Below are 5,285 nucleotides of genomic sequence, written 5' to 3' on the forward strand. Positions count from 1 at the left end.
TAATTTACTGGTTAATTAATTCTATCATTAAATCTGGGGCTTGAAGAATACAAAAAATACTCAGTAATCATAAAAATTAAAGTCTGACTTTGGATTTCACCAAGTCAATAAAGGGATATTATTGACATAAGCATCAACCTTGATGTTACATAATATGCATGTTTTTAATTTTTTTTTCCTAGTAGTAGAAGATTGAGGTTTAAGAAGTTGGGAGGGGCGTGGAGATTTGAATCTAAGACCTCTAATTCCTAAAGTCTTAACCATAGAATTTGTGTTGACATAAGAATTAAAATTTAGGGAAAATGACTTGTTCTATCATTCATATTTCGTAAATATATTCTTTTCATCCTTCACTTTCAAAACAAAGCAAATTCATTCTTAACATCTAAAAATTGAAATTATTATATCCCTGAATCCAACTTTCAATCTGAATCAAACTATCCAGTAACCTAATAATAAATTTTTGGAATAGAATTGATAGATTACTCGGTCAATTTCATCACATTCATATGACATTTATTGAACCAACAAAGAAAAAAATTAAAAAATTAAAACATAAAAAGGCCATTCTTTGTCTTGGAATGGTAGAGTTTCTTTTTTGGATAAATTTTTTCATGCACTGTTAGTATAACACTTGCGAGTGTAGATTTATACCATACATAAAAACTTTAGCGTTTAAATTTAAATTCAAATGATGTGACAGATATCTAGACACGTCCATATATATAATGACAATGTAGGAAAGATTAATCCTTCTCTTTTATGTTTTATTTTTTTTTGGATTCATTAAATTTCATGTGAATATCAAGTTCAATTAATCAAATAATCTACCAATTATACCCCAAAAATTTGTAATCGGGTTGTTAGGTAGTTGGATTCAGATTGAAAGTTGATTTCAGGGATGTAATAGCTTCAGTTTTCAAATGTAAAGGACGAATTTGCTTCGTTTTAATAGTGAGGGACAAAAAGAATATTTTTATAAAATGTGAAGGATGAAACTTGTCATTTGCCTTAAAATTTAATTGAAATAAATTTTCTTTTGAGAGGAGCTCAATTTGGAAACTATTTGAGGATGATCTTTTGAAATTAAACAAGAATAGAAAAGCAAATTCCCTTAATATTAAGAAAGCTCTCCATTTTTTTTCCATTCAAAATAGAAGACAACATATATATGCATCCCTGGAAGTGAAGGTCCTAGATTCAAATTCCTCTCCTACTCATATTTCTTAAATGATATCCCTCTCCTACTAATAACAAATAATAACAAAAAACACATATACCTATTTTATATTATAAGGATATAGAACATTAATTATGAAAGAAAAGAAAAGTAGAGTTTTCCTTTTCCTCCCAAGCGCCTTTCTAAATTAATCTTACTCGAATAGAACAGTATATGTATAATATTTCTCTAGGTTATATGGAAGCCTTTTGAATTATTTTTTAGGCAATTCATATACCACTGACTTTTAAGTTTTACACTAGCAAGACCAATTTATTGACATAAATTCCAAACAAAATTTTAGGAATGGGTTCAAAAAATTAATGAAATATAGGAAAAAACACTTTAGCACGATAAACCTAGAAGTTAAACATGAATTGGAAACAAAATGTAGTTAAAAATAAGTTTCCATATGAAAATATATTGTGACTTGATAGAACAACTATTGGGCACATTTTGCACTGTTATTTTATCCTAATTTTGGCTACTTACTGTGCTAAGTATTGAGATTTTGCTCATATTTCATGTTTGTATGAATTACAGGTGGTTGGTATAAAAAGTGCTTTCACGAGGCAAATTTTCAGAAGACTCTCTATTTCATGGCGTACCCACGCTAGAAACTGAGAAGACTCACCTAAAAGCCGGACCCGCGGGCTTGGTAGCAGCAGGGCCAACTAGGAGACCAGGTCTACGTGGACCAGGAGCACGGGATTAAAACCCTTAGGAAAGGAAGGGCTACTGGAGACGTTTCTTTCCTTGGTTGGCGGCGCTACGAGAGGCTTAAAAAAGCCAGATTCACGTCCAATTAAGAGGAGAGCTTTAGTTTCAATTATTGCTTCAGACGTTTCTTTTCTCTTGAGCAGCAATTACGAGCCAGAATCACATGCGACCAATTAGTTCTAGCTTGAGTTTCAATTTGGGTCAGACGTTGGAGCTTTTCCTCTTTTCTCTAGCTTTTTGCGTTTTACGACTTTGACTCCTGAATTTTTACTCTTGCTCTGGACAATTCTCTGTTAGCTCTTGTTTTGTAATTTCGGCTCCAGTACGGAGACGAAACCCAAAAAGAAAGAGACAACATCTTTTTGTCTACTTTCTCATTATTTCCTCCTTTCGCATCTCCTTGGCAATTAATTGGATGATATCAATTAAATCACGTGAGATTGATACGATGAGGAGCTGCTAGATTTCCCCTCTACCCAAGGATTAATGCGAAGGCGCGGTCCATAACATCTGTGAGATCTAATCAAATTTTCACTATTTCGTCCAATTTGTTGCTATTCTTGTGTTTTTTGAATTAATTGTCTATGGGTATTTTATTAATTGAATATCAACGGCCGGATATTTGATTTAATATAATAGCCTACTGCCACGTTAATTAAATTGAATCCGTAATTGTTCGTTTAGTTGACAACTAGTGGCAACCACCATAATTGGCTTTATGTTGGAAAAACGCAAGATCTGATTTAAATAAACCCTCTTAGCGTATTTATTGGTTAGGGTTGGGTTCTTCTAACTTTAATGCAACTGGATAATTAAATTCCTACGGTCGTACCTAGGGTTATTTTCTGGTTAGAAAAGCATTCAATGGTCGTATCTTGACTGTCGAAAAAGTAAGGAAAAACTGGTTATCAGAGATTATTGATAGCTATAACCAACCTAGTGATGAATGATTGAAATATCTTTGCATCGATGATTATTTAATTGGACCGTGCCTGAGCAGTTGATCTTTCAGGTAGAATTTTATTAATTACTATTTTTGCTAAATTGAACTTGTTGAGTTAGCTCTTGAATTTCATTTATATTTTCATCCCATTAATTATCCCCATATTTTATTCTATTGACTTGAAAAGAAACAAGTTCCTACCCGTTCCCTGTGGAATCGACCCTACTTGCCATTGTATGTAAATTTAACATTTTTATAGATAATTCTAGTATATCGGATCAAATAAACTCTTCGGAAACAGGGTGAATCAAGTAACTCATTGCACACTTAGAGTCCCTGCTCCAGTACTCGGATTTGTTCTATAATTAATTGTGGTGGTAATTAGGACTTTTTAGTAATTATTATTGCACAGGTTCGGCACCTGTCAATTTTTTGCGCCGTTGTCGGGGAACGGTATTTTGGTTAATTTTATTTCTTTTTAAGTTATTTTCTTTGAATTTGTCTGACATTTTTTTAGTTTATGCCTCGTTCTTCTCGTACAAGCGAATTGATTTTCGATCCAGAAGTAGAGAAAACTGCGCGTCGAACTAGGAAAGAGACTAGACAGTTTAGAGAGGAGCAATCTAGCATTGCATCTCAGGGACTTGATCCTAAGGTCAAATCAACAGATTCAGGTGGTGATAATTCAAGTGATTCAGGTCAAGAGAATATCCGTATGGTAAATGCAAGAACACTAAGGGAGTTGGCTGTTCCGAAATTGCCGCAGCAGCCTTTGTTCATCACGTTTTCAAGTTTAGCGGAAAATACCTCATTCGAATTGAAGTCGGGATTTATTCACCTATTACCTACGTTCCAAGGCCTCTCAGGTGAGGAGCCCCATAAACACATCCAGGAGTTCGATGTGGTATGCTCCAATATGAAGCCTCCAGAAATTACTGAGGAGCAGATTAAACTTAGAACTTTCCCTTTCTCCCTCAAGGACGCAGCTAAGGATTGGTTATACTACCTACCCGCAGGTAGTATCATAACATGGGCCCAATTGAAAAATAAATTTTTAAAAAAATTTTTCCCTGCATCCGGGGCCACAAGTCTGAGAAAGGAGATATGCAGCATTAAGCAGTACCCTGGAGAATCCCTATACGACTATTGGGAGAGGTTCAATAAATTGTGTACTAGATGCCCACAGTATCAAATTAGTGAACAGCTATTGATCCAATATTTCTATGAGAGGCTCCAGTCATCCGACAGGAGTATCATTGATGCTGCAAGAGGGGGGAGCACTGGCAAATAAGACCCTGAGGGAAGCATGGCTGCTCATTGAAACTATGGCAGAGAATTCTCAACAGTTTGGCTTCCGTGAGAGTAACCCTACCCGCAGGGTTAATGAGGTGGAGACGACATCTATTCAGCAACAGTTGTCGGAGCTAACATCCTTTGTTCGATAATTAGCTGTGGGGAATATGCACCAAGTAAAGGCCTGTGAAATCTGCACAAATGTGGGCCACCCTACTGACTCATGCCCTATGTTGCAAGAGGATGTGGTTGAGCAAGTTAACATGGCTGGAGGCGTGTCTGCGCCTCGTAGGCAGTACGATCCATATTCCAACACATACAATTCGGATTGGAGAGATTACCCCAATTTCAGTTATGGTAATAAGCCACAGAATTCATTCTCCAATCGTCCACCAGGATTTTAGCAACCATAACAACAAAAGTCTCAACCCTCGTCCTTCAACGCAAGAAGTTCTCTGGAAGATATTGTCAAGAGCTTGGCCACGAGCACCACTCAGCTCCAACAGGAGACGAGATCTTTGGTCGCGAGGACTGCTCAGTTCCAGCAGGAAACTAAATCAGGCATGACAAATCTGGAGACCCAAATAAGCCACATGGCGACTGCGATCAATCGTTTGGAGTCCCAAGTCTTTGAAAAATTACCATTGGAACCCGAGACAAACCCCAAGAATGTAAGTGCCATGACACTGAGGAGTGGCAAGGAAGTAGAGGGGCCTAAGGCCACAAACCTGAAGAGCAAAAGTGAAGATGAGATCGAGAAGGAGATGGAAGAAGAATGACACACTCGTGGAGATCCTGAGGTAACTCTAACCCCATCAATTCCCATTAAATCAAATTTACCCTCTTTTCCATGCAGGTTGGCAAAGACGAAAAAGGCAGAGAAGGAAAAAGAGATCTTGAACGTATTCCGAAAGGTAGAGATCAACATTCCCTTGTTGGAGGCAATTAAGCAGGTTTCCAAGTACGCGAAATTTCTTAAGGATTTATGCACCTATAAGAGAAAGTTGAGAGGGGACGAAAGAGTAGCGGTGGGAGAAAACGTATCAGCCATACTTCAAAGAAACCTCCTACCCAAGTGTGGAGATCCAGGTATGTTCACGATCCGTTGCA

At 36.9% G+C, this 5,285-nt stretch overlaps 1 non-coding gene across 1 annotated transcript; it reads right to left on the reverse strand.

Moving 5' to 3' along the window:
• Positions 1-3,969: 3,969 nt before the first annotated feature.
• LOC113781806 lies at positions 3,970-4,076 on the reverse strand. Its single transcript, XR_003469711.1, has one exon. It is a non-coding gene; the product is annotated as a small nucleolar RNA R71 (small nucleolar RNA).
• Positions 4,077-5,285: the final 1,209 nt, after the last annotated feature.

The sequence above is a fragment of the Coffea eugenioides genome, chromosome 8 (assembly GCF_003713205.1).
Source record: "Coffea eugenioides isolate CCC68of chromosome 8, Ceug_1.0, whole genome shotgun sequence".
Classification (NCBI taxonomy): Eukaryota; Viridiplantae; Streptophyta; class Magnoliopsida; order Gentianales; family Rubiaceae; genus Coffea; species Coffea eugenioides.